This window comes from Bos mutus, chromosome 20, assembly GCF_027580195.1.
Source record: "Bos mutus isolate GX-2022 chromosome 20, NWIPB_WYAK_1.1, whole genome shotgun sequence".
Taxonomy (NCBI): domain Eukaryota; kingdom Metazoa; phylum Chordata; class Mammalia; order Artiodactyla; family Bovidae; genus Bos; species Bos mutus.
Window position 1 is genome coordinate 26,317,943 of NC_091636.1, and position 25,483 is coordinate 26,343,425.

Here is a 25,483-nt window from a genome sequence, read left to right on the forward strand (position 1 = left end):
ACTTTACAGATTGCGATAGCCATAAAAATAGGTCAAGAAGGACCTCATGCATGTTCCAGGGAGATCTCTGAGATTATATGTGTATCAGCTAAATATAAACCACTTTTTGTGAAGACTGTACTATTGTGGCATGGGTGAGACTGAGTATACCAAGACTGTGCTCATGCTTGGAGTAACTGACTCTTTGGGAAGAGGTCTAAGTTAGCCTCAACAATCCCAAATTCCATGCAAGTGTTGCTAGGGTTGTGGAGAAACTGTGCTTTGATTCTAGAATACCCTCAAAGGAAAAGGCAACATGTTAAAACAATTCTGGATGAAATTCCAAGCATGGGAGCATTTCACCTACTTCATCATGGAAATCTGTTGCAATTATTACCAAACAAACCAAGTGTCTTCTGTTAGTTAAGTCCTGTTCCAAAGGAACATACATTGTTTCCAAATTACCATAGCTTCCTCCCCTCTTCTAACCTACTGTAATTTTTTCCACAAGAGTTATTAAGTAATTTTGTTTGTCTAAAGCTGCCCAGAATGTGTCCCTTCCCTTTAAAAGTAACGTTCTTTTAAAGTTTTATTCAGAGTATATTGAATGATGCCTCATCATTAGAACAGCTTTCTTAATCCCATTAAATAATGCAACAATAGTGGGTGGTTAGGGCAATGGGGGAGTGGGGAAGGGACAGACATATGAAAAAGGTGTCCAGATACTCATAGTAGCTGCTGCTGCTGCTGCTAAGTCGCTTCAGTCATGTCCGACTCCGTGCAACCCCATAGACGGCAGCCCACCAGGCTCCCCTGTCCCTGGGATTCTCCAGGCAAGATCACTGGAGTGGGTTGCCATTTCCTTTTCCAATGCATGAAAGTGAAAAGTGAAAGTGAAGTTGCTCAGTCGTGTTCGACTCTTAGCAACCCCATGGACTGCAGCCCACCAGGCCCCTCCATCCATGGGATTTTTCAAGCAAGAGTACTGGAGTGGGGTGCCATTGTCTTCTCCAACTCATAGTAGAAGTGGGTCATTATGGCATCTTCCAAACAGGCAGGGTTACATGTTGATTTTGGCTCTGGCATTGCTTGAATTTGGGCTTCCCAGGTGGCTCAGTGGTAAAGAATCCACCTGCCAATGCAGGAGACTCAAGAGATGTGGGTTCGATTCCTGGGTCAGGAAGATCCCCTAGTAACCCACTCTGGTAACCCACTGAAGTATTCTTGCCATGGACAAAGGAGCCTTTGTTATCAATGGGAAGTACGAATAATTTGTGGTAAATCCATACCAAGAAATATCACACTGTAGTTGAAAGAAGGAGAGATTTCTGTACTAATTCAGGTAAATCTTCCACATTGCTAAGCAAGAAAAGCAAATTGTCAAAAAAAATGTAAATTACCTCATTCATGAGAGAAACTACTTTCATCTACATATTCTGTATATGTAAATACACAGAGAAAGGACTGATGAGCGTATATCAAGCCATTAATGGTTGTTTCTTCTGAGATGAGGAGATCAGGAGGTGGGTGGGGACTAGAACAGGGCAAGTGGAATAAGGGAACTGTCACATTTCACTGTGCAAAGTCCTATTTGTTTCTATCTTTTCAATAATTTGGTATTTATGTATTACTAGTATAAGATAAAAACAAATAGAAAGCTACATAAGATGAATGTAACACATGAACCAAGTCCCAAGGCACTTCATACCATTAAATTGATGCTGACCAGAAAAAACTGTACTGTGAGTATAGGATTCACATATTGTTGGCTACCTTTGTTAGCATAGAATTACTTTCTGTGTGACATTTACTTTGATAGGATGAGGGAGATCTCATGCTTTGACAAATACTGTGCCTACTGCATTTTCAGGCCCTCACATTTGCCATTCCCACTGCCTGGAACACTCTTCCTACAAATATCCACAGCTAGTCCTCCCACTCTTTAGATATTTGCTCAAATATTTTCTCCTCAGCCAAGTCTTTCCTATCTTCCCTTCTTTGAACTGTAGTACTCAACATATCCCCCAGTGCTCCCCATTGCCCATCCCTGCTTTATTTCCCTCCATAGCCTTTTCAGTCATCTAACACGCTACTGTTTCACTTACTTGCTCGTTCGATATCCATCTCCTCTCCTTACAAGTTAAACCTGTAAAGGTAGAAACATTTTTCAAATGTTTCATGGCCATAACCCTGGGTCTAAAATAATATCTGGCACATAGTATGTGCTTAATAAATTTGTGTTGAACCAATAGAAGAATGAATTATTAATTTCATTTGAGTAAAGGAGACTGAATGTGGGAGCTGTTGCCATAGCCCTGATGAAAAACATTTGTTTCTCTGAACTCTAATCACCAAATCTTGCCATGGAGTAAAGGTAATTTAAAAACTGGATATTGGTGGCAAAAGAGGGTTTCCAAATTTTCTTCTACTGGCGAAAGCATTTGCCCTCATTCACCCACTGTAGTGGCTCAGCTGTAAAGAATCCTCCTGCCAATGCAGGAGATGCAGGTTTGATCCCTGAGTTGGGAAGATCCCCAAGACAAGGAAATGGCAACCCACTCCAGTATCCTTGCCTAGGAAATTCCATGGACAGAGGACCTGGTGGGTTACAGTCCATGATGTCGCAAAAGAGTCGGACACAACTTAGTGACTAAATAACAACCCACTATTCAGCATTGAAACTCAGAAAGAGAGGGAAAATTGGAGCAGAGATACCATTTCCCTTTCTCCCTGCTTCTGGCCAAGCTGAACCAATCATGGAATCACAACTAATCTGAAATTTAATTGAGAATATGAGACGTCAGGCATTTAAAAGCTTAACTGCTAGATCGTTAGGGCAATGTGTTACCTGTCTCAGTTTGGACTTGCTGTGAACATAACTTTATTTCTATACTAAATGGATTTTACCCTCCACCCACTTACATCTCCTTCCTAGTGAGTCCTTATTTACACTCGCATTTTATTTTCCTTCAATATTCCCTGAATATGTCTGAACGTGAAAATACTTTCTTTAATTGACAAGTCCAGCAATCCAAGATAAAATATAGCAACGAGTGGGTTCTTAGATGTTTCTTTGTATTTGAGCATATTAAGCTTAAAGGCAGAAAGTGTTAAACTGTTTTTTGAAAGCATACTGTGTTTTTTTTAATTCTTTGTCCACAAAAGGACTCTCTGAATGTATAATGCAGAGCTAGTTTGGGAAGACCAAGAAAATTAAAGAGAATTAGAATCAAAAAGACCTGAAGGAAGAGCACCTGTGTGTGGGAAGTGAGGTAGGTGTTCATTAAGAGCTGGAAAAACAATTTTCTTCCCTAAATTCCATAAGGATGCCAAATCAACAGAAAAGAACAGAGCCCTAGCCCTAAAACCATAAGGCACCATTTAGTTTGACATATTTGTTTTTGGTATTTTCCAAGGGGCACAGAATAAAGATATTCCAAAACTGGTAAAAGATAAATCTTCCTTGTCATTGTTTAAAACCCCTTCAAGGAGACAGAATAACAAACCATTCTTCTTGTAGGAACCTAAGCTTTTCAGATCTCATCTACATCTCTCTTGCTTCCATTTAAATGTAATGCCTCCTCCATAGTGCTTGGAGTAAACAGACAGAGGTGTCCCTTCTTGGGAAATCTGAAGTTTCCCACTGGCCCCCACCTGCACGTGGGCTGGGGCACAGCTTCACATGGTGTGCTTTACACTGAGGTGCAAAACACAGTGTTCTGTAAACACTTCTAAGAACTATTATAAAGCGCTGAGGCTGCTCTGCCAATCAGATCCCTGATAAACTGAGCACTGCTCAGCCTATCATAACAGGCTACACGTTGCCTGCAGGTCTAGCTGTTAAAATGACGGAGCAATGCTCCCGAACAGGTTGGGTGGTGACTATGGGCCCCATGACTCACCCTCACCTTAGTTTTAACAGACAGGCTTTGGAAACCAGGCTGGTAAGGGTCTGCTGGGTAGATTCCATGTGCTGCGCCGTCCTGTCTGAATTGCCCAGGAGCCTTGAGCTCTGTGTGTCTGGGCAGGATGGGGGTGGGGCATATCAAGAATGAGGCATCAGAAGAGAAGCCGTGATATCCAAAGTCTTTGGTCAGCTGTGTAAAGCCGAATGTCTGGTTCAATGCAAGTTTCGTGAAGTCAAACCACCAGGTCAAGCTTGGGGACATTACTTGTGGCGTGGGCTGGTTTTTACCCTTTGGGTTTTATGCAAATTTGAAAACAACAAAGACATCAGGCTTTTTCTTGCATATCTCTTTTATCCTATGCCCAATTTTGGTAGATTCTACTGTCTCAAGTGAAGGAAGAAATACACTTCCCATGTCCATGTTTCCATAAGCACATAGTTTTACTTATACTACAAGGTAGTAATTATTCTGATAAAACAATGATGACATAGTAATAAGGATACAATTATGAGTTTGACACTACCAGTGGCTATGTAAAAATTGCTGATTTTTTTTTATCATTGAAATGGTTTGAATTGTATTCCTTGTCCAAGGCTTTGAGAATAATTAGAATTCTTTGATTACACAAGTGTCTCATGAAATGTGTTAATGAGATTGTTTTCTGATATGCAAAAGTGTCCCAACATGGTTTTTAAGTACAGGCTGCACATCCCTGGCCAATTATCATACGAAATGCAACTATTTCTCTTTGTCTGTCACTAGTGTTTGGATAGACAGCATTAGCCCTAACTGCATAATTCTGGCTTAATTTTCATGTCTGATAGTATAGTAATGTTGTGACGCATTTACTTAGCAACAGGGGTAAATGTTTGTTTTAAATGTGATTTCCCTTTTTCAGCCTCTTTGGAAATAGGCCTAAATTAAGAAGTGCTCCTTCAGTGTCTTCAGAGGAGAGACCATGTTTTTGCACACACACCTCGGCTTGTTTTTCCGTCCTCCCTGTGGTAATTGTGATGAGGTGAGGGTCTGCAAATTTCTGAAGTGCAGACAAATTGTTCTGCACTTTTATGAATGCAAGATGGAAAACGTGACCAAAATATCACAGAGAATCTCATTTATGTCTGTTTAAGCTTTGTGTTAGTACCTCACACTGGGTGGCTTCAACAACAGAAGTGTATTGTCTTGCAGTGCTGGAGGTTGCTAGTCTGAGATCAAGGTGTTGGCAGGATCGGTGTCTTCTGAGGGCCTGAAGGAAAATCCGTTCCATTCTTCTCCCCTGGCTTCAGGTGGTTTGCTGGCAGTCATTGGCGATCCTTGGCTTGAACATCTCTGCCTTCATCTTCACATGACATCTTTCCTGTGTGTGTGTGTGTGTGTGTGTTCAAATTAAGGTACCAGTCATATTGGATGGGGAGCCCACCCCACTCCAGTATGACCTCATTTTAACTAATTATACTTGCCACAAACCCATTTTCAAATAAAGTCCCATTCTGAGATCCTGACCACTGGGATTTCAACATATGAACTTGTGGGGGATACAATTCAAATCAAAACAGTCTTCAAATACATAATAGACTATGTAATTCCATGAATATGTATTAAATTATAAGTTGATTTTTCAAGATTAGTGTGACATTTGCTTTTCAACTTCTAGTAACTCCTCCAGGACTCTTGTGTCTTCCTATACCAAGCTCCAGGAAGAAGAGTTAAAATTTCCAGCAAAGCCCTTCAGATCCGATCAGTCGCTCAGTCATGTCCGACTCTTTGTGACCCCATGAATAGCAGCACACCAGGCCTCCCTGTCCATCACCAACTCCTGAAGTTCACTCAGACTCACCTCCATCGAGTCAGTGATACCATCCAGCCATCTCATCCTCTGTCACCCCCTTCTCCTCCTGCCCCCAATCCCTCCCAGCATCAGAGTCTTTTCCAATGAGTCAACTCTTCACATGAGGTGGCCAAAGTACTGGAGTTTCAGCTTTAGCATTATTCCTTCCAAAGAAATCCCAGGGCTGATCTCCTTTAGAATGGACTGGTTGGATCTCTTTGCAGTCCAAGGGACTTTCAAGAGTCTTCTCCAACACCACAGTTCAAAAGCATCAATTCTTTGGCACTCAGCCTTCTTCACAGTCCAACTCTCACATCCATACATGACCAATGGAAAAACCATAGCCTTGACTAGACGAACCTTTATTGGCAAAGGAATGTCTCTGCTTTTCAATATGCTTTCTAGGTTGGTCATAACTTTCCTTCCAAGGAGTAAGCATCTTTTAATTTCATGGCTGCAGTCACCATCTGCAGTGATTTTGGAGCCCAGAAAAATAAAGTCTGACACTGTTTCCACTGTTTCCCCATCTATTTCCCATGAAGTGATGGGACCAGATGCCATGATCCTTGTTTTCTGAATGTTGAGCTTTAAGCCAACTTTTTCACTCTCCACTTTCACCTTCATCAAGAGGCTTTTGAGTTCCTCTTCACTTTCTGCCATAAGGGTGGTGTCATCTGCATATCTGAGGTTATTGATATTTCTCCCGGCAATCTTGATTCCAGCTTGTGCTTCTTCCAACACAGCGTTTCTCATGATGTACTCTGCATATAAGTTAAATAAACAGGGTGACAATATACAGCCTTGATGTACTCCTTTTCCTATTTGGAACCAGTCTGTTGTTCCATGTCCAGTTCTAACTGTTGCTTCCTGACCTGCATACAGATTTCTCAAGAGGTAGGTCAGGTGGTCTGGTATTCCCATCTCTTTCAGAATTTTCCACAGTTTATTGTGATCCACATAGTCAAAGGCTTTGGCATAGTCAATAAAGCAGAAATAGATGTTTTTCTGGAACTCTCTTGCTTTTTCCATGATCCAGCAGATGTTGGCAATTTGATCTCTGGTTCCTCTGCCTTTTCTTAAACCAGCTTGAATATCAGGAAGTTAACGGTTCACATATTGCTGAAGCCTGGCTTGGAGAATTTTGAGCATTACTTTACTAGCGTGTGAGATGAGAGCAATTGTGTGGTAGTTTGAGCACTCTTTGGCATTGCCTTTCTTTTGGATTGGAATGAAAACTGCCCTTTTCCAGTCCTGTGGCCACTGCTGAGTTTTCCAAATTTGCTGGCATATTGAGTGCAGCACTTTCACAGCATCATCTTTCAGGATTTGGAATAGCTCAACTGGAATTCCATCACCTCCACTAGCTTTGTTCGTAGTGATGCTTTCTAAGGCCTACTTGACTTCACATTCCAGGATGTCTGGCTCTAGGTCAGTGATCACACCATCATGATTATCTGGGTCATGAAGCTCTTTTTTGTACAGTTCTTCTGTGTATTCTTGCCATCTCTTCTTAATATCATCTGCTTCTGTTAGGTCCTTACCATTTCTGTCCTTTATCGAGCCCACCTTTGCATGAAATGTTCCCTTGGTATCTCTAATTTTCTTGAAGAGATCCCTAGTCTTTCCCATTCTGTTGTTTTCCTCTATTTCTTTGCATTGATTGCTGAAGAAGGCTTTCTTATCTCTTCTTGCTATTCTTTGGAACTCTGCATTCAGATATTTATATCTTTCCTTTTCTCCTTTGCTTTTCGCTTCTCTTCTTTTCACAGCAAAGCCCTTACTGTCCACCAAATTTTGGTCCAGCCTTTCCCAGTACAAGATAATAAGAATACCTTATTTACCACATGCTCCTCACTTTAGTCACTGTTTCCTTTGCTGCTTCTATTAATTTTGATAAAATATGAGAGTATATGCTTTGTGAAGGGGCACAGCCCTCATTGGGAGTCTAACTTAACCACAGAGTATGTGTTAAACTGAGCCCAGAGACCTTTTCAGGTTTTCAGATTCTTACAATGCGTTAAGTTGTGTGTATTAATTGCTTCGTCATGTCCGATTCTTTGCAACCCTAGGGCCTGTAGCCTACCAGGCTCCTCTGTCCATGGGATTCTCCAGGCAAGAATAGTGGAGTAGATTCCCACTCCCTTCTACAGGGTATCTTCCTGACCCAGGAATTGAACCTGGGTCTCCTGCAATCTTTAGGAATGCAGTAATTCTTTAGGTAAAGTGGATTCTTTTCCGTTTGAGCCACCAGGGAAACCTTAGCACTCATGAGCTATCTTCCAGACCCCTCAAGAATACCACAACAGGATACTAAGGAAATGTCACATTGAGAGACATGACTAATCAGATGAACCTCATTAATTATTGCAAGATGCACAGACTAGTGAAGTCACGAAGTAGGACCAGGGCCGCACAAAAGATGATGGGAAAGGGGCATGTATTTGTGGGTGTGAGAGAGAGGTTCAGTCTAGCAGGCAGACTGATGGAGAGTCTGAGAGGCCTGGTTACAGATAGAAGGTGGCATGCCAGGCTGGCACAGTCCTGAGAAGGCCCAAATTGGAATCACAGAAATGGGTAGTGAAGCTTGGCCTTGGGAAATTCAGGAGCAGATGGTGATCAGAAATACAGGCAAGCAGCTTAATTTTGAGAAGACAGACCCAAGCCACAATGCTCCTGGTAGGAATCTTCTCTCATATACGGCGGAGACCCTCCTCAGCACTTTGATTTTTTGGTCCTCAGTTGTTGGAGGCATTGTTCTTTCTCTGTTGGTGTCCTGTCACTCAAATGCTCTAATTCTCCCAGATTCTCCTACTTGTTATTTATTCACTGATACCCATTTGCTTTGTGTTTCAAGGGGAGAAAGGTGACTGTAACAGGGACAGATTCAGTAAAGCAGTGGGGAGGGATGTCTCAGTGCAGTGGGCTGAGGAGAGAATGGACAATAATAGCTAGACAGTCTTGCTGTGATGGGAGACAAATGAATGAGTGATCTCACTAAGAGACCAGGAAGTCCTTGGGATTCCTGACTCTTCACCACTCACACTCACTTTGAAGTCATTTCACTTATATCCATCTCTTTCAATACCATCCATGCGCTGATTACTCCTCAACTTGTATCTCCAAGCCTGACTGCTCTCCTGAACATCAGACTCATATTTCCAGCTGCTTACTTGAGCTCTGCTTTTGTATGTCTCCAACAGAATCAATCCTCTGCAAAGTAATCAGAGGGATCTTCTAGAACAGTAAAGTAGATCCTGCTATTTTCTTATTTAAAGCCTTCTAAAGGCTTTCTAAAATACTTTTTCAATTCCTTTTTACAGCCTTCAAGATACTACATAATCTTCCTTGCTAATCTCACTTCCTGGGCTTCTCTAGTGGCTCAGGTGGTCAAGAATCACCTGCAATTCAGAAGACCTGGGTTTGATCCCTGGGTTGGGAAGATCCCTTGGAGGAGGGCATGGCAACTCATTCAAGTATTTTTGCTTGGAGAATCCCAAGGGACAGAAGGGCCTGGTGGCCTACAAAGAGTTGGACATACAACTGAGAAACTAAGGACATGTACACACAACATTTTTCCAACAATTTTCACATTTTTTTACTATGTTCCAGTCACACTACCAAATTTACATCTGTTGGCTGAGCAAGCTCTCTGTGAACTTGTAGTTCATTTTACCTGAGTGATCATTCACCAGATCTTCGTCTAGTTGCCTCCTTCTCATCATTCAGGCCCAAGCAGGTAAGTCACTGCTTCCTAAGTGGCCTTTCTCAGACTCACAGTCCAAAGTAGCAAAGTCCATCCACTCCCCTCAAGGTACTCTTTCCTTTTACACTGGTTAACTTGATTCACAGTGTGTATTTTTGCAAATTGGTTTACACCTATAATGCCTGTTTCTTCTTCCAAACTTCCATCATGAGATAGACAATTACTAAGGGAAAATAAGAACCATGGAGATTTGTGTTTGGTTTTTCTTTGTTTGTTTGGCTTAGCATGACGTTTCCAGTGTTCAAGATAGTTTCAGTTATATAAATGTTCAATAAACATTTACTGAATGGTTGTTCATCCGCTCAGTCATGTTGACTCTTGGTGACCCCATAGACTGCAACACGCCAGGCTTCCCTGTCCTTCACCATCTCATGCAGCTTGCTCAAACTCACATCCATTGAGTCAGTGATACCATACAACCATCTCGTCCACTATAATTCCATTTTCTTCCCGCCTTCAAGCTTTCCTAGCCTCATGCTCTTTTCTAATGAGTTGGCTGTTTGCATCAGGTGGCCAAAATATTGGAGCTTCAGTCCTTCCAATGAATATTCATGACTGATTTTCTTTAGGATTGACTGGTTGGATCTCCTTGAAGTCCAAGGGACTCTCAAGACTCTTCTCCAACACCACAGTTCAAAAGCATCAATTCTTCGGTGCTCAGTTTTCTTTAAGGTCCAACTCTCACATCCATATGTAACTACTGAAAAACCATAGCTTTGACTCTACGGACGTTTGTTGGCAAAGTAATGTCTCTGCTTTTTAATATGCTGTCTAGGTTTGTCATAGCTTTTCTTCCAAGTGGCAAGCGTCTTTTAATTTTGAGGCTGCAGTCACTATTTGCAGTGATTTTGGAGCTCAGGAAAATACTCTTTTTCCATTGTTTCCCCATGTATTTGCCATGAAGTGATGGGACTGGATGCCATGATCTTTTTTTTTTTTTTTTTGATTGTTGAGTATTAAGTCAGCTTTTTCACTCTCCTCTTTCACCTTCATTAAAAGACCCTTTAGTTTCCTCGCTTTCTACCATAAGGGTGGTGTCATCTGCATGTCTGCTTCATCCTTCTGCTTCATCCAGCCTGGCATTTCACATGATGTACATTGCATATAAGTTAAACAAGTAGGGTGACAATACACAGCCTTGATGTACTCTTTTCCCAATTTGAAACCAGTCCTTTGTCCCATGTCCTGTTCTAACTCTTGCTTCTTGACCTGCATACAGGTTTCTCAGGAGGCAGGTCAGGTGGTCTGGTATTTCTGTCTCTTTAAGAATTTTCCACAGCTTTTTGTGATCCACACAGTCAAAGCCTTTAGCATAGTCAATGAAGTAGGAGTAGATACATTCTAGAATTCTCTTTCCTTTTTAATAGTCCATCGTATGTTGGCAGTTTGATCTCTGGTTCCTCTGCCTTTCATAATCCACCTTGAACATCTGGAAGTTCTCAGTTCGTGTACTGTAGAAGCCTGGCTTAGAGAATTTTGAGCATGACTTTGCTAGCATGTGAGATGAGTGCAATTTTGCCAAAGTTTGAACCTTCTTTGGCATTGCCCTTCTTTGGGACTGGAATGAAAACTGACATTTTCCAGCCCTGTGGCCACTGCTGAGTTTTCCAAATTTGCTGGCATATTGAGCGCAGCACTTTCACAGCATTATCTTTTGGGATTTGAAATAGCTCAACTGAAATTCCATCACCTCCACTAGCTTTGTTCATACTGATGCTTCCTAAGGCCCACTTGACTTCCCACTTCAAGATGTCTGGCACTAGGTCAGTGATCACACCATCGTGATTATCTGGGTCATGAAGCTCTTTTTTGTACAGTTCTTATGTGTATTCTTGCCACCTCTTATTAATATCTTCTGCTTCTGTTAGGGCCACACCATTTCTGTACTCTAATGTGCCCATCTTTGCGTGAAATATTCCCTTGGTATCTTTAATTTTCTTGAAGACATCTCTAATTCTTTCCCATTCTATTGTTTTCCTTTATTTCTTTGCATTGTTCACTGAGGAAGGCTTTCTTATCTCTCCTAGCTATTCTTAGGAACTCTGTATTCAAATGGGTATATCTTTCTTTTTTTCCTTTCCTTTTCCCTCTCTCAGCTATTTGTAAGGCCTCCTCAGACAGCCATTTTGCCTTTTTGCTTTTCTTTTTCTTAAGGATGGTTTTGATCCCCACCTCCTGTACAATGTGATGAACCTCCATCCACACTTCTTTAGACACTCTGCCTATCAGATCTAATCCCTTGAATCTATTTGTCACTTCCACTGTATAGTCATAAGGGGTTTGATTTAGGTCATACCTGAATGGTCTAATGGTTTTCCCTACTTTCTTCAATTTAAGTCTGAATTTGGCAATAAGGAGTTCATCATCTGAGCCACAGTCAACTCCCCGTCTTGTTTTTTTCTGACTTTATAAAACTTCTCCATCTTCGACTGCAAAGAATATAATCAATTTCATTTCGGTATTGACCATCTGGTGATGTCCACGTGTAGAGTCATCGTTGGAAGAGGGTGTTTGCTATGAGCAGTGCATTCTCTCCTGGCAAAACTCTGTTAGTCTTTGTCCTGCTTCATTTTCTACTCCAATGCCCCTTATTCTAGGTATCTCTTGACTTCCTACTTTTGCATTCCAGTCCCCTAGGATGAAAAGGACATTTTTTTTTTCTTTTGGTGTTAGTTCTATAAAGTCTTGTAGGTCTTCATAGTGGAGAAGGCAATGGCACCCCACTCCAGTACTCTTGCCTGGAAAATCCCATGGATGGAGGAGCCTGGTAGGCTGCAGTCCATGGGGTCGCTAGGAGTCGGACACGACTGAGCGACTTCACTTTCACTTTTCACTTTCATGCATTGGAGAAGGAAATGGCAACCCACTCCAGTGTTCTTGCCTGGAGAATCTCAGGGATGGGGGAGCCTGATGGGCTGCCATCTATGGGGTCGCACAGAGTCGGACACAACTGAAGTGACTTAGCAGTAGCAGCAGGTCTTCATAGAACCATTCAACTTCAGTTTCTTCAGCATTTGTGGTTGGGGCATAGACTTGGATTACTGTGATGTTGACTGGTTTGTCTTGGAAATGAACAGAGATCATTCTGTAATTTTTGAGATTGTATCCAAGTACTGCATTTTGGACTCTTTTGTTGACTATGAGGGTTACTCCATTTCTTCTAAGGGATTCTTGCCCACGGTAGTAGATACGATGGTCATATGAATTAAAAATTTGCCCATTCTTGTCCATTTTAGTTCACTGAACCTGAGGCAAAACTATGGTAGGGGTAATGGTGATCTCCTTCCAAAGGATTTATGCCAGCACCCGTGGTTCCCAGGACTGTTGTAGTCAGTGCTCCAACCTTGTGGCAGGCCACAGTTGATCCATACCTCCACTGGAGGCTCCCAGACACTCATTGGAGAAGATGAGTGCATGTCCTTCTACTCCACCATGTGGGCACATCTTGGGACCACAAGCCTCTTATCCTCAAGCCTGCCATCCTATCAGAGGGCAGACTGAATGAAAACCACAATCACAGAAAACTAACCAAACTGATCACAATCTTGTCTAACACAATAAAACTCTGAGCCATGCTGAGTAGGGCCACCCAAGACAGACAGGTCATGGTGGAGGGTGCTCAGAGTACTCAGTCACTCAGCTGTGTCCAACTCTTTGTGACCCCCATGGACTGCAGCCCGTCAGGCTCCTCTGTCCATAGAATTCTCCAGGCAAGAATACTAGAGTGGGTTGTCATATCCTACTCCAGGGGATCTTTCCTGGCCCAGGGATCGAATCTGAGTCTCCTGCATTGGCAGGCAGATTCTTTACCACTGCACCACCTTGGAAGGTAAAGATTGAGTGTGTGCATGCTAAGTCACTTCAGTCCTGTCTGACTCATTGTGACCCCATGGACTGTAGCCTGCCAGGCTCCTCTGTCCATGGGATTTTCCAGGCAAGAATACTGGAATGGGTTTCCATTTCTTTCTCCAGTCATGGTGGAGAGTTCTGACAAAACGTGGTCCACTGGAGCAGGGAATGGCCAATCACTTCAGCATTCTTGCCTTGAGAACCCCATGAACAGTACGGACAGTATTTCCTGAAAAAGTAACTAGTAATATGTCCAGAATCCAACCATTTCTTACCACTTCCACTGCTTCTGCTCTGGTATAAGCCCTCATCTTCTCTTGCCTCAGTTACTGATATAGCTTCCTGATTAGTTTCCCTTCTTTTTACCTCCCTCAGTTTATTCCCAGCAGTCAAAGTGAACTCATAAAAATGGTGACAGACACTTCTCTGCTCAAAACCCTCCAGTGACTTCTCATCTCAGAATAACATTCAGTCTTCATATATCTTGATTCTTTGCTACCTCTGCTTTCATCACCTATTACTCTCCCTTCCTCACTCTATTCCATCTATAGTGACCTCCTTGATATTCAATGAGGATGTCAAGCATGCTTCTGTTTCAGAAATTTTGCGCTTGTTATTCCCTCTGAATGGAATGTTCTTCCCCAGACATCCACATGGCTTGTTCTTGTCTTGTGCTTCCTTCAAGTCTTAACTTATTTTATCAAGACCCTTACAGGCTATCATAATAAAAATATTATATATATAAAAGTTATATTGTCACACTGCTTATTTAACTTATACACAGAGTACATCATGCAAAATGCCAGGCTGGATGTAGCAGAAGCTGGAATCAAGATTTCAGGGAGAAATAACAATAACCTCAGACATGCAGATGACACCACCCTAATGGCAGAAAATGAAGAGGAACTAAAGAGCCTCTTGATGAAAGTGAAAGAAGAGAGTGAAAAAGCTGGTTAAAACTCAACATTCAAGAAATGAAGATCATGGCATCCGGTCCCATCACTCATGGAAAACAGATGGGGAAACAATGGAAACAGTGACAGACTTTATTTTCATAGGCTCCAAATCACTGCAGTTGGTGACTGCAAACATGAAATTAAAAGACACTTAAGACTTGGAAGAAAAGCTATGGAAAATCTAGATAGCATATTAAAAAGCAGAGACATTACTTTGCTGACAAAGTTCTGTCTAGTCAAAGCTATGGTTTTTCCAGTAGTCATGTATGAATGTGAGAGTTGGACCATAAAGAAAACTGAGCACTGAAGAATTGATGCTTCTGAACTATGGTGTTGGAGAAGACTCTTAATAGCCCCTTGGATTGCAAGGAGATCAAATCAGTCAATCCTAAAGGAAATCAGTCCTGAATATTCATTGGAAGGACTGATGCCGAAGCTGACATTCCAATATTTTGGCCACCTGATGCAAAGAACTGACTCATTGGAAAAGACCCTGATACAGGGAAAGACTGAAGGGGGAGGAGAAGGGGATGACAGAGGATGAGATGGTTGGATGGGATCACTGACTCCAAGGATATGAATTTGAGCAAGCTCTGGGAGTTGGTGATGAACAGGGAAGCCTGGCTTGCTTCAGTCTATGGGGTCTCAAAGAGTCAGACATGACTGAATTACTGAACTGAACATACTACCATAATATTAATATTATATATATACATATAAAAGTTATAGAAATTATTTGTTAAACACTTAAATATATAGTATATATATATATAATAATGCTGTTAATACAGCTCTATCTAACAGATTCTGGTTGATGTTTGATAGGAAATCACAAAATTCTGTAAAACAATTATCCTTCAATTAAAAAAAATAAAGTGGCAAAAAAAAAAAAAAAACAGATAAACAAGGTCCTAGTGTATAGCATAAGAATCATACTCAATAATTTATGATAAACCATAATGGCAAAGAATATGAAAAGTATATATGTATATATTTGTATAACACAGTCACTTTGCTGTATACCAGAAATTAACGTATTGTAAATCAACTATATTTCAATAAAACAAATGAGATTTAAAAATTAAAAAAAATATATAGCTCTATTTTTTAAAGAAAAATGTATCAGGACAGATCAAACATTTAGCTCAATTTGATCTTTATCAGAAATACTGGTTATCATTTACTTAGCATTTAAAAATATGTTTTTTCAGCCTATGAGTAATGAGTAATGAGCTATTCAACATATTGACTGTATTCTGAGATACTCTTCTTGAGAAAAACCCTTCAAATCTTTGAAATGGTGCTTAGTGACATCAAGTATGTCGGGGAGAAGTGATTGTTTTCACTTTCCTCATTTCAAAAATTCTTATGACAAATTTCCCCTTGATTTCCTTGATTTTAATACAAGATGCCTATTTCTTTGGTCACTGAACCAAAAGATATATTCTTATTGGCTAGAGCATAATAATATTCCATTTTCCTCACTTACTTCAATATCAGGTCAAGATCAGGAAATGCTCTGCCAACTTCTGTCTTTGCAAACAATAGGCTTCTAACACTTAAGTACTTTATTTTTTTTTATATAAATTTATTTATTTTAATTGGAGGCTAATTATTTTACAATATTGTATTGGTTTTGCCATACATTACCATGCATCCACCACAGGTATACACGTGTCCCCATCGTGAACCTCCCTCCCCATCCCCTCCCTCTGGGTCATCCCAGTGCATCAGCCCCGAGCATCCTATATCATGCATTGAACCTGGACTGGCGATTCATTTAACATAATGTAATATACATGTTTCAGTGCCATTCTCCCAAATCATCCCACCCCTCCCTCTCCCACAGAGACCAAAAGACTGTTATGTACATCTGTGTCTCTTTTGCTGTCTTGCATACAGGGTTATCATTACCATCTTTCTAAATTCCATATATATGTGTATTAGTATACTGTATTGGTGTTTTTCTTTCTGGCTTCACTCTGTATAATAGGCTCCAGTTTCATCCACCTCATTAGAACTGATTCAAATGTATTCTTTTTAATGGCTGAGTAATATTCCATTGTGTATATGTACCACAGCTTTCTTATCCATTCATCTGCTGATGGACATCTAGGTTGCTTCCATGTCCTGGCTATTATAAACAGTGCTGCGATGAACATTGGGGTACATGTGTCTCTTTCAATTCTGGTTTCCTCAGTGTGTATGCCCAGCAGTGGGATTGCTGGGTCATAAGGCAGTTCTATTTCCAGTTTTTTAAGGAATCTCCACACTGTTCTCCATAGTGGCTGTACTAGTTTGCATTCCCACCGACAGTGTAAGAGGGTTCCCTTTTCTCCACACCCTCTCCAGCATTTATTATTTGTAGACTTTTGGATCGCAGCCATTCTGACTGGCGTGAAATGGTACCTCATAGTGGTTTTGATTTGCATTTCTCTGATAATGAGTGATGTTGAGCATCTTTTCATGTGTTTGTTAGCCATCTGTATGTCTTCTTTGGAGAAATGTCTATTTAGTTCTTTGGCCCATTTTTTGATTGGGTCATTTATTTTTCTGGAATTGAGGTGTAGGAGTTGCTTGTATATTTTTGATATTAGTTGTTTGTCCGTTGCTTCATTTGCTATTATTTTCTCCCATTCTGAAGGCTGTCTTTTCACCTTGCTTATAATTTCCTTTGTTGTGCAGAAGCTTTTAATTTTAATTAGGTCCCATTTGTTTATTTTTGCTTTTATTTCCAATATTCTGGGAGGTGGGTCAGAGAGGATCCTGCTGTGATGTATGTCAGAGAGGGTTTTGCCTATGTTCCCCTCTAGGAGTTTTATAGTTTCTAGTCTTACATTTAGATCTTTAATCCATTTTGAGTTATTTTTGTGTATGGTGTTAGAAAGTGCTCTAGTTTCATTCTTTTACAAGTGGTTGACCAGTTTTCCCAGCACCATTTGTTAAAGAGATTGTCTTTAATCCATTGTATATTCTTGCCTCCTTTGTCAAAGATAAGGTGTCCATATGTGCATGGATTTATCTCTGGGCTTTCTATTTTGTTCCATTGATCTATATTTCTGTCTTTGTGCCAGTACCATACTGTCTTGATGACTGTGGCTTTGTAGTAGAGCCTGAGGTCAGGCAGGGTGATTCCTTCAGTTCCATTCTTCTTTCTCAAGATCGCTTTGGCTATTCGAGGTTTTTTGTATTTCCATACAAATTGTGAAATTATTTGTTCTAGCTCTGTGAAGAATATTGTTGGTAGCTTGAAAGGGATTGCATTGAATCTATAAATTGCTTTGGGTAGTATACTCATTTTCACTATATTGATTCTTCCAATCCATGAACATGGTATATTTCTCCATCTATTAGTGTCCTCTTTGATTTCTTTCACCAGTGTTTTATAGTTTTCTATATATAGGTCTTTAGTTTCTTTAGGTAGATATATTCCTAAGTATTTTATTCTTTCCATTGCAATGGTGAATGGAATTGTTTCCTTAATTTCTCTTTCTGTTTTCTCATTATTAGTGTATAGGAATGCAAGGGATTTCTGTGTGTTGATTTTATATCCTGCAACTTTACTATAATCATTGATTAGTTCTAGTAATTTTCTGGTAGAGTCTTTAGGGTTTTCTATGTAGAGGATCATGTCATCTGCAAACAGTGAGAGTTTTACTTCTTCTTTTCCAATTTGGATTCCTTTTATTTCTTTTTCTGCTCTGATTGCTGTGGCCAAAACTTCCAAAACTATGTTGAATAGTAGTGGTGAAAGTGGGCACCCTTGTCTTGTTCCTGACTTTAGGGGAAATGCTTTAAATTTTTCACCATGAGGATAATGTTTGCTGTGGGTTTGTCATATATAGCTTTTATTGTGTTGAAGTATGTTCCTTCTATTCCTGCTTTCTGGAGAGTTTTTATCATAAATGGATGTTGAATTTTGTCAAAGGCTTTCTCTGTATCTATTGAGATAATCATATGGCTTTTATTTTTCAATTTGTTAATGTGGTGTATTACATTGATTTGCAGATAAGAATCCTTGAATCCCTGGGATAAAGCCCACTTGGTCATGGTGTATGATCTTTTTAATGTGTTGTTGGATTCTGATTGCTAGAATTTTGTTAAGGATTTTTGCATCTATGTTCATCAGTGATATTGGCCTATAGTTTTCTTTTTTTGTGGCATCTTTGTCAGGTTTTGGTATTAGGGTGATGGTGGTCTCATAGAATGAGTTTGTTAGTTTACCTTCCTCTGCAATTTTCTGGAAGAGTTTGAGTAGTATAGGTGTTAGCTCTTCTCTAAATTTTTGGTAGAATTCAGCTGTGAAGCCGTCTGGACCTGGGCTTTTGTTTGCTGGAAGATTTCTGATTACAGTTTCAATTTCCATGCTTGTGATGGGTCTGTTAAGATTTTTTATTTCTTCCTGGTTCAGTTTTGGAAAGTTGTACTTTTCTAAGAATTTGTCCATTTCTTCCATGTTGCCCATTTTATTGGCACATAATTGCTGATAGTAGTCTCATGATCCTTTGTATTTCTCTGTTGTCTGTTGTGATCTCTCCATTTTCATTTCTAATTTTATTGATTTGATTTTTCTCCCTTTGTTTCTTGATGAGTCTGGCTAATGGTTTGTCAATTGTATTTATCCTTTCAAAGAACCAGCTTTTGGCTTTGTTGATTTTTGCTATGGTCTCCTTTGTTTCTTTTGCATTTATTTCTGCCCTAATTTTTAAAATTTCTTTCCTTCTACTAACCCTGGGTTCTTCATTTCTTCCTTTTCTAGTTGCTTTAGGTGTAGAATTAGGTTATTTATTTGACTTGTTTCTTGAGGTATGCCTGTATTGCTATGAACTTTCCCCTTAGCACTGCTTTTACAGTGTCCCATAGGTTCTCAGTTGTGTTTTCATTTTCATTCGCTTCTATGCATATTTTGATTTCTTTTACGATTTCTTCTGTGATTTGTTGGTTATTCAGCAGTGTGTTGTTCAGCCTCCATATGTTGGAATTTTTAATAGTTTTACTCCTGTAATTGAAATCTAATCTTACTGCATTGTGGTCAGAAAATATGCTTGGAATGATTTCAATTTTTTTGAATTTACCAAGGCTAGATTTATGGCCCAGAATGTGATCTATCCTGGAGAAGGTTCTGTGTGTGCTTGAGAAAAATGTGAAATTCATTGTTTTGAGGTGAAATGTCCTATAAATATCAATTAGGTTTAACTGGTCTATTGTATCATTTAAAGTTTGTGTTTCTTTGTTGATTTTCTGTTTAGTTGATCTATCCATAGGTGTGAGTGGGGTATTAAAGTCTCCCACTATTATTGTGTTATTGTTAATTTCCCCTTTCATACTTGTTAGCCTTTGTCTTACATATTGCGGTGCTCCTATGTTGGGTGCATATATATTTATAATTGTTATATCTTCTTCTTGATCATTATGTAGTGTCCTTCTTTGTCTCTTTTCACAGCCTTTGTTTTAAAGTCTATTTTATCTGATATGAGTATTGCTACTCCTGCTTTATTTTGATCTCTATTTGCATGGAATATCTTTTTTCAGCCCTTCACTTTCAGTCTGTATGTGTCCCCTGTTTTGAGGTGGGTCTGTTGTAGACAACATATATAGGGGTCTTGTTTTTATATTCATTCAGCCAGTCTTTGTCTTTTGGTTGGAGCATTCAACCCATTTACATTTAAGGTAATTATTGATAAGTATGATCCCATTGCCATTTACTTTATTCTTTTGGGTTTGACTTTATACACCATTTTTGTGTCTCCTGTCTAGAGAATATCCTTTAGCATTTGTTAGAGAGCTGGTTTGGTGGTGCTGAATTCTCTCAGCTTTTGCTTGTCTGTAAAGATTTTGATTTCTCCTTCATATTTGAATGAGATCCTTGCTGGGTACAGTAATCTGGGCTGTAGGTTATTTTCTTTCATCACTTTAAGTATGTCCTGCCATTCCCTCCTGGCCTGAAGAGTTTCTATTGAAACATCAGCTGTTATCCTTATGGGAATCCCCTTGTGTGTTATTTGTTGTTTTTCCCTTGCTGCTTTTAATATTTGTTCTTTGTGTTTGATCTTTGTTAATTTGATTAATATGTGTCTTGGGGTGTTTTGCCTTGGGTTTATCCTGTTTGGGACTCTCTGGGTTTCTTGGACTTGGGTGATTATTTCCTTCCCCATTTTAGGGAAGTTTTCAACTATTATCTCCTCAAGTATTTTCTCACGGTCTTTCTTTTTGTCTTCTTCTGGGACTCCTATGATTTGAATGTTGTAGCGTTTAATATTGTCCTGGAGGTCTCTGAGATTGTCTTCATTTCTTTTAATTTGTTTTTCTTTTTTCCTCTCTGATTCATTTATTTCTACCATTGTATCTTCTAATTCATTAATCCTATCTTCTGCCTCTGTTATTCTACTATTTGTTGCCTCCAGAGTGTTTTTGATCTCATTTATTGCATTATTCATTATATATTGACTCTTTTTTATTTCTTCTAGTTCCTTGTTAAACCTTTCTTGCATTTCCTCAGTCCTTGTCTCTAGGCTATTTATCTGTGATTCCATTTTTATTTCAAGATTTTGGATCATTTTCACTATCATTATTCAGAATTCTTTATCAGGTAGATTCCCTATCTCTTCCTCTTTTGTTTGGTTTGGTGGGCATTTATCCTGTTCCTTTACCTGCTGGGTATTCTTCTGTCTTTTCATCTTGTTTATATTACTGAGTTTGGGGTGGCCTTTCTGTATTCTTGCAGTTTGTGGAGTTATCTTTATTATGGAGGTTCCTCGCTGTAGGTGGGGTTGTATCAGTGGCTTGGTTAGGTTTCTTGGTTAGGGAAGCTTGTGTCGGTGTTCTGGTGGGTGGAGCTGGATTTCTTCTCTCTGGAGTGCAATGAAGTGTCTAGTAATGAGTTATGAGATGTCAGTGGTTTGGAGTAACTTTGGGCAGCCTGTATATTGAAGCTCAGGGCTGTGTTCCTGTGTTGCTGGAGAATTTGCGTGGTATGTCTTGCTCTGGAACTTGTTGGCCCTTTTGTGGTGCTTGGTTTCAGTGTAGGTATGGAGGGGTTTGATAAGCTCCTATTGATTAATGTTCCCGGGAGTCAGGTGTTCTCTGATGTTCTCAGGATTTGGACTCAAGCCTCCTGTTTCTGGTTTTCAGTCTTATTTTTACAGTAGTCTCAAGACTTCTCCTTCTATATAGCACCACTGATAAAACGTCTAGGTTAAAGATGAAAAGTTTCTCCACAGTGAGAGACACCCAGAGAGGTTCACAGAGTTACATGGAGAAGAGAAGAGGGAGGAGGGAGTTAGAGGTGACCTGAATGAGATGAGGTGGAATCAAAAGAGGAGAGAGCAAGCTAGCCAGTAATCACTTCCTTATGTGTGCTCCACAGTCTGGACTGCTCAGAGATGTTCATGGAGTTATACAGAGAAGAGAAGAGGGAGGAAGGAGATAGAGGTGGCCAGGAGGATAAAAGGGGGGAATGAAAAGGAGAGAGACAGATCCAGCCAGTAATCAGTTCCCTAAGTGTTCTCCACCATCTGGAACACACAGAGATTCACAGGGTTGGGTAGAGAAGAGAAGGGGGAGGGAGGAGACAGAAGCGACCTGGTGGAGAAAAAGGAGAGTCCAAAGAGGGAGACAGCAGTCAAGCCAGTAATCTCGCTCCCAAGTAAAAATGGGTACTGAAGATTGGGTTCTTAAAGGTACAAAATTGATAACAAATACCAAAAAGCAAAGATTAGAATTCTAGAGTAGAGGTTGGATTTTCAAAAATACAACATTAAAGAAAAGAAGAAGAAGAAGAAAAAAAAAGTCACAAAAGTTATTAAAAAATATATATGTATATGAAGTTTGCTTTAAAAAATGATCTTTTTTGATAAGTAATAGTAGGTTATAAAAATGAAAATTAAAGGAATAATAGAGGACTTAAAATTTTTTTTAAAAATTTTTTAAAAGAAATGAATGATCGTAAAAATAGTGAAAATATATCTAGGACTTTTTCTGGTGTTGTTGTGGGCAGTGTGGGGTCAGTTCATTTTCGGATAGTTCCTTGGTCTGGCTTGTATTTCTCAAGATCTATAGGCCCCTTCGTATGTAGTTGGTACTAACTACAGGGTTTTAATCTATTGCACCTGTCACTTCCAAGGTGGTTCCCTCGGTTTTAGCTTCTGTTTGCTGGTCTCTTCAGTGTCTGATTTCCACTCTGACACATAGGGGCGGTGGTGGACACTTTCTTTAGGCTCACTTGTTCAGTCGCGCTGTGGGGAAGGAGGGACGCTGCAAACAACTAACTCAGCCGCACTGGGCCTGCCCCCCTCCCCCCCTCTTCACGGCGCGTGCACCCTCCCTGCCCAGAGCTCAGGCTCTAGGTTGCTCCGCAGGGAATTGTCTGAGGCCAGCCCTGGGCTGCATGCACCTCCCAGGTCTAAGCCACTCAGGTTCAGGCACTCGGGTAGTCCTCAGAGGCGCAGACTCCGTTGGGCCTGCATTTTGTGCCCTTCCCAGCTCGGAGAATCTCAGGTGATGAGATGTTTGGCGAGCATAGTTAGTGCGACGTATTGCCTTTCCCATCCCTGCCGCTCAGTTTTCTGGGTGTACAACCGGCCCACCTTCTCAGGCAGCTGATGACTGTCCAGAACCCCAAGAAGTCTTAGTTAGCAAAGAAGCCTGCTTGCAGTTAGGTAGATAATGTCTCTCTGGGGCTGCAATTGCCCCCTTCTGGCTCTGGCTGCCTGTCACCAGAGGGGGATGGTCTGCAGCCAGCTAGTTCTGTTCAGCACTTTGTTCTGTGCGCGGGTCTGGCGGTATCTTAGGGCTTTTCACGTGGTGGATATCCCACAGTCTGGTTTGCTAGCCCATATTAGTTCGCTCTGATTAGCCTCGGGGCATTCAGGCCCAAGCCTTACTCTAAGCAAGGCAGCCCGTGCCTCCCTGCCCAGACCCTGCTTGCTAGTGGCAGGTGCGGGCGTCTGCGCTGCTTCTCCGATGGGGGAGTTACCGTTTGGCTCGTAATCTGTGGGTTTTCATTATTTACTTATTTTTCCTCCCTATTATGTTGCCCTCTGTGCTTCCAAGGCTCGCCACAGGCTCGGCAGTGAGAGTGTTTTCTGGTGTTTGGAAACTTCTCTCTTTTTAAGACTCCATTCCCAGGACACAGCTCCGTCCCTACCTCTTTTGTCTCTTTTTTTGTCTTTTATATTTTTCCTACCTCCTTTTGAAGAAAATGGGCTGCTTTTCTTGGTGCCTGATGTCTTCTGCCAGCATTCAGAAGTCGTTTTGTGGAATTTACTCAGTGTTTAAATGTTCTCTTGATGAATTTGTGGGGGAGAAAGTGGTCTCCCCGTCCTATTCCTCTGCCATCTTAGGACTGCCTCCCAAATTCCAGTTTAGACATGTAGCTCAAGAGATTTTTATGTAAACTTTGCTGCTGCTGTTGCTGCTGCTAAGTTGCTTCAGTCATGTCCAACTCTGTGTAACCCCATAGACAGCAGCCCACCACACTCCCCCGTCCCCAGGATTCTCCAGGCAAGAACACTGGAGTGGGTGCATGGAGCTAAAATCTTTAATCATATTGGTGGAATCTGTATGATCTCACTGAACTGAAACATTTAAAGTAATACTTAAGGACATCTGCATTTATGCCCCAGATGCCCAGGTTCTAGAAGTGAGTTAGGTTTCCTTTTTCTTTATGGGTATCATATTGATGAACAAAGTTGCCTCCTTTCTCCTTCCCCCTTCTTTCCTTCTTACATCTTTTCCTCCTTTCCTGCCATCGTCACACTCTCTCTCCTCTCTTCTTTCCACAGCTATGTAGCATCCACCGTGTACAAGCTTGATGTTTTACTTCAGAGTTTCGAAGATAATTTGTACACTACTTTGCCTACCTTAAAGATGATTATAAACTAAGAAGAGAGGCATTTGACCCATGTGTTATCAACTCAACGTGAGTCTTCTCTTGCCAGTATATTCCTTTTTGTTTCAGGAATACAGTTCTTCTTTCTTTGCTTGTGCCATGTGGTATGTGGGATCTTGGTCATTGAATCTGCACCAAGATCAGTGGTGCATGGAATCTTAGCCACTGGACCACCAAGGATGTCCCACAACTCTGCTTATTTAGAGGAGATTTAAATAGCTGTGAAACCCCAGCTTGCTTCACGTTCTCAGGGTAAAAAGCATAGATTCAAATTAATGTTAGTGAACATAAAATATTCCACATGTTAATTTGAGCCTCTCAATTGGGATGTGCTTGTGTGTGTGTGTGTGTGTGTGTGTGTGTGAGTCACTCAGTCATGTCCAACTCTTACAGCTCCATGGATTGTACCCCGCCAGTCTGCTCTGCCCATGGAATTCTCTAGACAAGAATACTGGAGTGGGTTACCATTTCCTTCTCCAGGGGACCTTCCCAACCTGGGGATCAAACTCATCTCCTGCATTGCAGGTAGATTCTTTACTATCTGAGACACCAGGGTAAAAAGCACAGATTCAAATTAATGTGTGACGTGGTTAGTGAACATAAAATATTCCTATGTTAATTTGAGCCCCTCAGTTGGGATACAGTTTCTTTAAATTCATGAAAACTTGAGTTTTCAATGAAACATACATGCTTATGCAGTGATTCAAGCCACTAACAGGATTACTGAATATAAGAACATACTTCCTAGAAGGTAGACTCTAGGGAAACATCAAGACCTGACCTTGTAATCATTATGCCTAAACTAATGTTACTTTTTCTTGAGTGTTATTTAGGTGGCCTAAATAATAAAGTAACTTTGTATCAGCCATCAAACTCTTCAAAATTTGAGACATTTAAAGAAACAGGTTCAAGGCTTCTTGTTCCTTAAATAATGTGGATTCATTTACCTGAATCCTTTCCCCCAAGTACACAAAATATAACATTATTCAAAATGCATAGTTGAGATAACAGGAAAAGTAAGAACAATTCTCAGGTATCAGGCAATTGGACAAGCAGAGCACAATCCCACTGTTGAGACTTCCCTTGGTGGTTAACTCCAGGTGAAAGCATGTGGGATGGAAACCAGATGTTAGGATTTTCCTGGTTCAAGTGTCCTAAGAGCTTTAAGACCCTCAGGGTAGCAGAATGAATCCTTAAGCCTCTTAGGAGAGAACTGGAAGCTTTAAAAGTCTCTTCTGGAGTAAAGTACAGGACCGAAGTGCTGTGTGCAGTGACATAGGAAGGCCACAGAAAGGTTCATCTGTCTTTGCC

At 40.6% G+C, this 25,483-nt stretch overlaps 1 long non-coding RNA gene across 1 annotated transcript in view; it reads left to right on the forward strand.

Annotated features, from left to right (window-relative positions):
- Window positions 1-3,142: 3,142 nt before the first annotated feature.
- The window catches only part of LOC138984237 (uncharacterized), a 48,500-nt gene continuing 26,159 nt past the window's right edge, over window positions 3,143-25,483 (forward strand). Inside the window, exons 1-2 of the long non-coding RNA XR_011461506.1 lie at window positions 3,143-3,251; window positions 24,066-24,202. This is a non-coding gene — a long non-coding RNA (uncharacterized lncRNA). The remainder of the gene's footprint in view (window positions 3,252-24,065; window positions 24,203-25,483) is intronic.